We start from the raw sequence: 11,253 nt of genomic DNA, 5'->3' as shown, positions 1-11,253 counted from the left end.
CTCTTGGGTGCTTTATTTCTGTACTAATATAAATACATGGTAATGGATTATGCTTCTAAATACAGGGCCTTCACCACTTAAATAAGGTATTTAATAATTTCTGATACCAACATTTAAATGTAATCTATAATTCCATTTTATCTTTATATATCACTATTTCTATGGCCAATCTCTTTTGCATTCTAATTTATGTATCAACCCAGAGACATAAAAATCCCTCATATGTTTCCCTCTGAGTAATTAGTAAAATGGAATGATGAGCTACATAAGTGTCAAGTTAAAAAAAAAAAACAAAAACATTTAAACTCTATACCCTTATGATGTTAATCAGGAAGTTAAAAAGAAACTAACAAAACAAGTCTTATACCAAATCAGGTTTTATTTTCAGAGAAGATCTACTGAGCAGTCTGTCTAGTTTTTAGAAGGCCAAGAAGGACTCTCTATGGATTAGAAATACTTGCACAAGAAAAAGATGTAACATACTGCAGTGTTAACTAGATAAGAGAGAAACTGAAGGTAATTGCTAAAACTGTCCAGAAATCTAATTTAGGTAATCAACACCAGCTTTTAGGTGTGAACAGTAATCACTGGACTATTCAACATATGGAGATAAAAATACCATCTATTTTAATGTCTCCAATTTTGCAGGCCTTTTTTTTTTTTTTTTTTTTGATCCTTTTCTTTGAGTAAGTACCCAGGTTGTTTAACTGGATGTGTTTCCAGGAGGTAAAGACCAGATCACGTAGTGCTCTCTCTTCACAGAATCACAGAATGGTTTGGGCTGGAAAAGACCTTCAAGACCATCTGGTTCCAAGCCCTCTGCCATGGGCAGGGAACTTTCCACTAGATCAGGTTGCTCAGGTCATCCAACCGCACTTTGAGCACTTCCAGAGATGGGGCATCCGCAACCTGATTGGGGAGCCTGGGAGAGTGCCCCGTTATTCATTATTGTTTTGTGATGCTTAACAGTCTTTTTTTTTGTGTGTGTTCTCAAAATCAGAAATTATTTAACAATATTTTGCCAAAACAGAAAAAGCCTGAGTCAGGTTTGTGCTATGTAAGATAAGGTCAGCGAGGCTGAGCACCTCAATGAAAGCTGAAGGGGAGGGTACAAGGGTATGTTCATGGGTCTGTTCGTTGCTGGGAGTTCAGTGCCTCTGTGGCTAAGTTCTCTGCCTTACAGTGGCTATTAACCTTTTTGAAGCATTCAGTAGTCACTTATCTCGGTTAGCACTTGCTTTCTTAGCAATTTCTATCCGGAGAAGACTTCTCAAGCCATCCATCAGCTAGCAGTGTGTTTGCAGTCACTCAAATTGCCTGTACCAAACATAAGAGGGCACCAAACCCCTGCTGATGCTTGGGGGACTCCGTGTGAGGACCACCTAACAGCTGGTGCTTCCTGAATGTTTTCAGTCAGTCAACAAACATAATTAATTCCTCCAGACTTCCTCTCTCTTTTCAAAATAGACTGCTTTAAGCATAAGCTGATCATAGAATCATAGTTATTTTGCCCTATTATTACTGGATTTATGTCCATCTTTTATTTCTATGGTTTTCCTAGGGGAAAAAAAAATCAGTAATTCAGTGTCCAGAGACAGCTGGATATTGTGAATTGATCCCTGTAGTCCTTACATCCTTGGTTTCAATTGAATTAATAGTGATACGTTGCTTTGGAAACATAGTAATTTATAACATTATAACTGTAGCAGAATAATTATACCAAGAGAGCAATGCCAGTATGTTTCCCTGCAGAGGTGACCCTGAGTGAGATTAGAGCTAAATTTACTTCATCTCATTCACCAATTTTATTCTACCCCTCCTTTCTCAGCCTTTGTTTAAAAAAATCTTGCTCTGGTTTTGTATTACTATTTTATTCTACTCCTTTGGGAGATTGCATCTGCAAAAATTGTATTTCCCAGTAGCTGCCATAAAAAGGTTAGAACACAGACTTTTCTTCAGGTAAATGATTCAATATATTTGAACCATTCCATCTTTCAGTGGTCATAAAACATCAAATTCATGTTGCTTATATGAAATTTTAAAGTAGGAGTATATGAATTGATGCACACAGGATGATTTGTTACTGCATTAAAGCCAAAGTAACACTGATACAAATGAGATATTGAATAGACATTCTTTATCATAGTATCACGTTTCAAGTGTGAGGAAACCACATGTAATTGTGTAAATGGAACTGCAAAACAGAGGTGAAAAATACTGCCCAGTTACAACAGGAATAAGCCTGGTAATTCAGTCTCAGCTGTGGAGGGATCTCTTACAAACAAATTAAGAGTTGAGAAATCTCTTTAATCTCTTTAGTTTGTATGCTTAAATTCTTCCTAGCAGTCAATAAACATAATGAAGTGGAGGCTTTATATTTAGTCTGGATTAATTTGTCTTCAACACCCTATGTTCCATTTCTAGGTAGCTTAGAGATTTAATATGGCAATTTTTTATTCTTATCACCCATGTAATCATGATGACTGAGTCATCTCTTCCTCTGCTCCTTATCTAAACTATATAGATCAGAACACTTGTCTTGCAATGGAAAACTGATAAGACTTCAATTTCAAAATGTTTTCATAGCAGATTTTAATAAAAACAAACAAATGCAGAAGAATGTTTACTGTGCTACAGTGGGTGACTATAGGGTCAAGGTGTAAAGGTGTAAGAATAAACCAGAATGCATACAAAGTTTTTAATCACTCTTTGCTGTTGAAGTGCTTAGCAAAATTTTCATGCTGTTAACATTTTTGACAGAGTCTTAATCAGAAGATCTGGCTGAATTTAAGTATCAGTAAATGTCAAATTGAAACAATCTGATAAATTACTACCAGGTGGTCAGTTCATTACAGCCATTAAGTATTTTCAGGAGATTTCTGAACTACTAACTTGTACTTAAAACTGCATTAGTATCACAGGAGAGAAAAAAATGGCAAATATGGTTCAAAGAAAGAAACCCCCCCCACACACACAAACAGACAAAAAACCCTCACCACACCTGTGTGTGAGATTTCTGTAGAGGTTCAAAAGAATTGATGACTGTACCTTGCCAACTGACATAAACCATAATGAAAGAGTACTGTATTGGATATACAACCATGAAATCTACTACAAGTCTTTGGCTAAGCATGTATGTCAGGATGATCTGGCTAATAAAGTTTTCTTAAATCTTAAAACGGCTTTTAGCCATGTCTTATGCTAAGCGTCCAGTTGTGTGAAATGAAACAAAAAGGGCTAATTGTGGAAGATTAAAATATTATAAATTAAGTTAAAAACTGGTTCTATCATGGTCAATCTATTGATAAATGTTCTGGGAATTAATTTGGAGAGTCAGGGGCAGAATTTACTAACAATACTAAGCAACTCAGGCTTGAGAGTAAAGACAAAAGCTGCAAAGAGTTGCACAATATCGTGAGATTGAATGGGCAGTAAAATCGCAAAAGAAATATAACACTGATAAATATAAAATCAGGTACAATTAGCAAAAAGAAGTCAAATTTTATACACTGTAATAGCTTTAATATACAGTCCCATTCAGGATATTATTCCAGCTCATAAAAGATGATTCTATGAAAATATCAGCTTTCAAGCTCAGCAGCAGTCAGGAAACAAAGAGAATAATGAACAGTACTAGGAAAGTACCAGCTGATCAAACAGAAAGCTTTGCAATGCAGTGTTGTAAATTCCTAGTGCATGCTCATTTGAAACTGTACAGGCAATTCTGCCTCTTCTTCCCCCTTCTAATCCCAGAAAAGCTAAAGCAGAAATAGAAATAGTAGAGCAGGGGAAGTGAAGTGTGTTAAAAATCCTTGGCTGTATGCAGCTGCTGTGTGGGTACCATCAGCATTTCATCCCAGAAGGCCTCTGCATGAACATGCCTTTCCCCTATAGCTGCTGCTGTGAACTGCTTTGGCTCTGATCAGTGAGGATGTACAGACGGCTGGCATGCCATGGTGAGGTGGAGGATTGGGCAGAGACGTGGTGTCTATCATGCAGAAGAGGTTAGCTTGAAAGGAAGATAAGAATTTTCAAACATCTAAGCTTTTAGTGGTGAAGGTACTTAATGAATAGGACATAGAGTCACAAAGTCAGTTACTTGGTCTTACGGAAAATCAAAAGTTTCTGCAAAGGGATCAGTTTCCCTCATTCCTGTCTGATCACCTTTGATGCTCCTCCCAAGGGACATGCTCTGGCTGCCTGTGCCACCTGTCCATCGTCCCATAGACAAAAAAGCATTATACTCTCAGCATCAGGTACTAAAATATAAAACAAAAATTAAATTTTTGGTAACACATCATCTCCTATCGTCTAACACAAACACAAGGTAGTACAAGCTAATTTTTGTTCAAAGATTGGAGCCCTTGAAAATTATTTGAATTCAAATGAAGGTGCTCTTTAAATGTTTTAATGATTTCCAGCCAAGACACAATCCTGATGGTTGTGCTGGTTTTTCTCATGTGCATTGGTATAGCTGGAATAAGCAGGCAGAAGATGACTCTTGGCTCCCAAGTGAGGCTTCCAACTGCAATGTTCATGGCAGTGGGTGACTGGTTTGCAAGCAAATACCCATCATTGTCTCTACAGGGATGCTGTAAAAGAGAAACTAATCCTACTAGAGGCATGTGCTTCAACATGTGTATAAATATTACAGTGGAAAAAAGTCTTTAATTGATTAAGGAGGAGACCTGGATGTCAGGGGGAAAGAGAGGAGAGGGATTCTCCCTAGCAGATTCCACACTGGCTCTGTAATAAAACTTGCCCCATCTTCCTTAATGCCCAGTCTAATTTCAGAGCTTTTAGTAATGAAAACTAGAAAATTGTTATTTAGGAGGAGATTTAATTATAACTAAGGATTGCCATGATTTGACTCCAAGCTGTTGCCTTAACAGGGCTTTGTGATGGATGATGCTACCAGATGAAAACAGAAAGTTTGAATCAGATTAAGGAGGTAAAATGTTTGAATGAGATGGAGGAGGTAAAAATATTTGGGATAACTTCAGAGGTGGTACCTTTTGATTGATTTGAAAATGCTTGCCAGTGTTCTAACAGGGATGCATGGTACAGCAGACAGTTCCTCATTTTCATTTTGCCCAATCTCCTTGTCATAGATGTCCTTCTTTCTCATAGACAGTTGAGTCAGGAGGAAATATAGGCCACAAAAAATATTTACCAAACGTCTTTTATGAATTAAACTGTTAATATTAGTGGAGCAAATTTGCTATTTTCTTTACAGTTAAGTCTGATGGTTTAACCCATGAAGATCTACTTCCAAAGCTCACCCAGCTGCAAAGAGCTGCCACGAACAGCTCCCACCATCTACTTAGCTTCTCTCAATTTCTCCATCCTCACACAGATTTTGGCAGTGCACAAGTCTTCTTCCCTGGACACAACTCCCCAGCAATGCACAAGAGAGGAGAAGCGATTGCACACCAGGAAGCTCTAACGACACTGGAGGGGCTTATGTTAGAAAAGTCTTTTTTTAAACCAAGCATTGCAAAGAAAGGCACAGCTTACCTAAAAAGGAATATTTGCTGGCACTCTAGGAGAGGCCACCTCTAAAGCAGAACTGTCCACCAGTAGTCCACCAGAAAGTTGCCAGGTGCTGTAAAACCCATGCAGCTCTGTAGAGCAGTTATGCAAGGTCTGGTGTGTCCCATCTGCTTCTCCCTGTGCCCTTCCTGTTCCACATGAACCAGAAGACTCTTCAGTCACCATGGCTGCTCTCTGAGCAGCACCTTCATTCTCCAACACAGGAAGAAATCACCACTCCCAATGTAAAACCTATAATGATCTGCAGACACAACTTTTGCAAGGAGAAATATTATCTCTTGTTAGCACATTTGTGACAGTTTAAAAGCCTTTGGGTATGCGAGGCCTTATGTAACTTTCTTTTTTTTTATCAACTTTCTCACTTGGAATAATAAAGGATATAACTTTTCCCAGCAAATTTCAACTTGCTAAAGATGCTGTAACAAATTTCAGATTGTATGGATTGCATACTGTATGTATCCTTAACACAAACACTCACACACTCAGGTATACAGATAATACATCATGAGAGGTGTGCAGCAGATGCAGTATACATAATCTAACATCCATACATATGTATTTTATTTTAATTTAATTTTTATTGATCTAGTCTGGGTCCAAGGCATGCTGGGAGAGGAGAGTGGTAGCAAATGCTTCTGTAATGAAACTGCCTAAGCCACCCAGCATCAGCAGTAGCTCCCTGCTGTGCTTGCTCTGTACAGAGACACCCCTTGCCCTGAAGGCCTTCCCTAAGGAAATGGGCTGGTGTTAAAGAAAAGCAATATATAATTCAGTAAGACAATCTGAAACTTCCATCCTTTCAAAAGGAAGTCTGGTTTGGTGTGAAAGGATCCATTAGACCAACTCAAGTGTCTCAAGGAATGCTGTTGTACCAACCTAACTCACTGCAATAATTACAGTGTATGAGTTTGAATAGATCTTATTACATCCTTAGTTTTCACTCTTCTGTTTGGGAGAAATTTAACTAGGATAAGAAAGGAATAATAGCTGCTTGACCCAAAATCTTTATGAGAGAAGAAACATTTGCAGTTTGATTTAAAAATCTCAAACACTGTGTAATTTCAAAAGAAAAAAAACAGCACTTGGCACCACACAATACATGAGAGAAAAACCTACATGTTGCCAAGAGGGCTTGACATAAGAACACTGCAGAAAATGAAGTAGTAGGAAAATTAATAGAGAGGAAATTATGAGCACCTTCTAAAAAGTTTTGTTATAAACATACCTCTTAGCCCATGGAAGAATTTCTTTTTCACTGCAATATGGCTAGAGGTGAATCCAAGTAAACAAAACATTCAAAAATTAGTGGAACACAGTGGCATTTCATGGAAGTACAAGTCAATGACACAGGCTGGAAATGTATCCTTTTAGTTAGGCAAAGATTTATGGAAGCCTAGTCAAACTGAGTGTGGTTCCTGGTGCACACATTTAAAGAGCTAGCACCAGGCTAGAGCTATTCCTAGGATAGCAGTCTCAAATTCTGAAGTATAAATTAGACTGCAAATCAGGAGTGGCAATTGGTAACATTTAAATAAACACCAGCAGGCCAAGTGACTGATAACCCCACTGCCTATCCCTCACTAGCCCATGCCTCCTCACTGAGGATGAGTGACAAAACCGGGTGCATCTTCTTAAGCTAAATAATTAAATGGGCTGAATCCTGTGCAGCTGGGTGTTCAAAATGCAAATACTGCTGCTTTTATAAATTCAGCAGAGAATTTATTAGCCTTTTATACAGATAATCAGATGCACTGGGGGAGGAATGAATGGTAAAATTGAAGCGTACTGGCAACCCAGAAACTGTGGGACAAATGGGATTGGGTTGCTTCATTCCTTTTTCTGGGATAAGATTATTTTAGCTGATGCAGTTGGTTTAATTGCCTGGCCTTAGTTTTTTAAGTGAGTGAAAGCAAACCTGAGGCCTTGTTTTGGTACCTTATTTTTTGCTTTCTTGCTTGCTCCACAAAGAAAGAGAATGAAACAAAAAGGGAAGCTGACCACTCCTCCTCCAGCCTGGAGAGGTCTCCAGGTGGCCATCAAGGGGTGCTTTGCAGGACCACTCTCACTCACAGACCACCCTGAGGGGATAGAAGGGAAGAGAGAACAGAACCAGCCCTGGACACTTCTCCTCCCATTTTTTCTGCAGATGCTTTACTTGGAGCCCAGTCTCAGACCCCAACCGCTGGTGTCCTGTTCCTCTTCTTCAACAAGGCACTTGAGGAAACTCCCAGGACTGCAGTGGGCTTATCAAAATACAAGCTGAATTACTGATAAAGCAAGTCATGTCACCCAGGTAAAACCTTCCAACATTCACCTTTATTAGACAGTAGTTTTGTTTACTTTTGACTGCTGAAGTTAAACTATTCAGGCTGAAGTCACCCATGCAATGGATTCGGCTTAAACCAGTGACTCCTAAGAAAGCATATTGTTTTCCACTTACTTAGAAGTGTTTTAAAGCAGGAAGAAACTCTAATGCCTTCCTACTAAATATGGCTTTAAATTAAGCAAAGGTCATGTCCTTTGCATGAAATATTTCCACTTGTTATTGCTGTGGAAAATATGTGGAGGTATGGCTGTGTAGTGGGCCTGGATATGTCCAAGGAGCAGGAAGCTGGAGGAGGACCACCCAGGAGAGGACACTAAATGAGACAGGAGCCCCTGGGGAGAAAATAAATTGGAGATCATGTCATTAAAGATTGTAGCCATGATGCATGTGGGGAAAGGGCAGATTTCTGTACAGTGGCATTAACTCTGACACTTCCTAGGCTTTTGCTTGCTTGAGTTATTAGATTTAACAAGATATTAAATGTGCATATGTGCAAATACAGTATTGTTTTCTGACAATGTGCCTTTAACTTGGTAAACCTGTTTGTAATTGACAATACCTTGACACAGTGATCCCTAAGACATAGCTGAGGAGAATGTAAAATTACAGTGTGAAGTGGACTTTCAATGTTACTGAGAAAGAAAAATAATCTGTGTCACCAGAGGTGGGCTGCTGCTTTGGATCTTATTCTCCCTTTACAGTTTTCCTTATAGCTGTGTCCGATGGTGTTTACAGTGTAGGTGTCTAAATGGAGGGGAGAAAACTGTTCACCAGAAGCCTCAAGAATGCACAATGAAACACTCTTCTTGTTTTATCAGTTACTTGTTTTTCTTACTTCTGTAATCAGCTCTTTTACTCCTTCTTAGCTTTAAATTTTATTTAGCTGACCTTGCCTGTGTACAGATCCACAAGTAGAACAAGCCAGTCTCCCCTCTCAAAGTGTAAGATTCAAAAATTAGTTTTTAACTGAAGATGCTTTCAATCTTTCTAAAAGAAATAGTAATTTGAGTTACCACAAGGACTATTAAACTATTTCCTGTATTGAGTTGCAATAGGTGTTTTCATCTCTACACCTCTTCTCATTACTATTATTCTTACTGCTTATATATCTTGATGGGTTTTAATATGCTTAAAATGCTTCTCCAGAATATTTTCCTAGATTATGGTGAGCAGAGTTGTGGTATGATTGGTCCTTCTGTGTTCCTAGCATCTTATTACTTTATCACTTAAGATTTTATGAGTAGCCCTATCTTGCTAAAATTTGCAAATCAAATAACTTAATTTAAAGGAGAATGATTTGATGGTAGTGTCTGCTGGGTTTTAGCTAAAGTAAATCAAAACAAACTCAGCTTAAATTGTCTTGAAAGCAGAAAGGCAGTTCCACTGTGAATCTGTGGGGGTGGAGGTGATGAATTACACTGTGAAAGAAAATTAAAACCAGATGGCACTTGCCAAACACCAACACAGGGCAGTTATGCATAGTGGAGGCACAGCCACATAGCACTTACACAAGCCTGTTACCTAGATCCCCACCAGGCTGCTGAGCAGAGCGAAGCGTGAGGTGTCTGCTGACACTGGGCTTTTGTGAGATGAAGACAAAGCAGCAGCTGGGGCCGAATGAGCCCGGGCTGCAGATAAGATGAGGGACGGGCAGTTTGCCAGGACCTCCCCAGCACTGGTGACTTTGCCCAGAACTGCTGCACCGTTTGGAACCCCCAGCAGTGCCCTCGGGGCAGCGAGCTGCTGGCTGCTCTGATAACGGGGGATGAGGGGGCTTTGAAGCCCGAGCTTGAACAGCGTGCTTTTTCCCTTTTACAACAGCTCAGGCATCACTTCGGTGGCCACAAATAGTTTTAAACTCACAACTCCAGTTGTGTTATGAATCTTAGTTTGGTGTAGGAGGAACTCAGATTTTATATAGGAGGAGATAAAACTTGTAGGAAAGGTTAAAACACTGACTGCACTGCAACCAGGAATGAAATTGTCACTGACAGCTACAGCAAAAGCAAGATTTTCCCCTGTGCAAATAGATTGCATATTTTGTTGTTGCTAATGTGACCCCACTCACTAGGACCAGAGCAAACACAGGAGGATACAAACTGGTGATGAGGGACAGAGATCAGAGCTGGGATGGTTCTGCTGCTCCAAAGCATTCACAGTTTATTAGCTGGGGAATACAGCTGTAAGTGAACAGAAGCTTTTTGCTCAGCGAGTTATTGCTTATTAAATGTTGTTTTTTTGAATTTCCTTGCAAGTTTAAAGTAGATTTTCCAATCAACAGATGAGTCATTCCCCTAATCCTCTTTATTTTGCCAACAGACAAGTAAGAAGACTCAGCTGATATACGCCTTGGCATATTGCCATTTTATGATTCAGTTTACTATTATAATTGTTTGTTGTTCTGCTTTGTTTCAGTGAAAATGATGGATTATAATAATTAATTTGCATGCTGTACTTCTTTTTTAGTCCTTAGACCTAGAAAGGGATTTGAACCCATTTTCCTGCAAGTCAACCACAGCAGAGGCATGCCATTTTTATTTAGAGATACCTAGGTTAATTTCTCTTATCAACATTTCTTCTTAGTAACATTGAAGAGGAAAATCAATTCCCAAGAAAATCCTTCTGGGCACTTTCCCATCAGTAAAAGGTCATGGCAGTGCAGAGTTAAAGCCTCAGCTTCTCTACATGACTATTCTTGCTAGGTTTGATCCAGTTGAAATATCTTGTGAAATGGTCATATGAGTGCTTTATGATTGAATTCAGCAATTTATAGAAGATTCCCTTTGGCTAGAATTTTCCAGCCAGCAGCTGAGATGCAGTAACTGACAGCATGCCTGGAGCAAAGGAAGGAACAAATTTTAACTGGAGATCCTAACAGCTTGTGTAGGTACACATTTTTAGGGGTTCTGCCATGCTGCAGCACCATGCATGGAGCTCAAGTTGAAAATGTTTTGATCCATTAACATTGCAAAACTGACCCCTTCTTCAGTTCAGGTGAATATTACATGTCACAATATAGAAATCTTCTCTGTGGGAGAGTTTCCAGGTAAGATCTCTCATCCACCACATTGTGAAGGCAAGGATCCAATAGATATAATAGCAGTTTTTCTTGCAAAACCCACCTGCACACTGACCTGAGATGTGGAGCTTCTGACCATAGCCCTGATTTACACATGCCTAATGCTGTCCATGGGAAAAAAAAAAAAAATATTAGCTCTTTTCCTGGAGGAGGGCCTGAACTCCAGTATCTCGGGTTGAAAGGCTGGATAGTAAAGACTATGTCCACTCTATCAAAAATACCAAAAAAGAGGGTTTGGTCCCTACCCTTGAATGACATGGACAGTCTCACATCCACACAGGCCAGGAAATGTTTC

Source organism: Lonchura striata, chromosome 2, assembly GCF_046129695.1.
Source record: "Lonchura striata isolate bLonStr1 chromosome 2, bLonStr1.mat, whole genome shotgun sequence".
Lineage (NCBI taxonomy): Eukaryota > Metazoa > Chordata > Aves > Passeriformes > Estrildidae > Lonchura > Lonchura striata.
The sequence above is the reverse complement of the archived record's forward strand: the minus strand, read 5'-3'. Positions refer to the sequence as shown.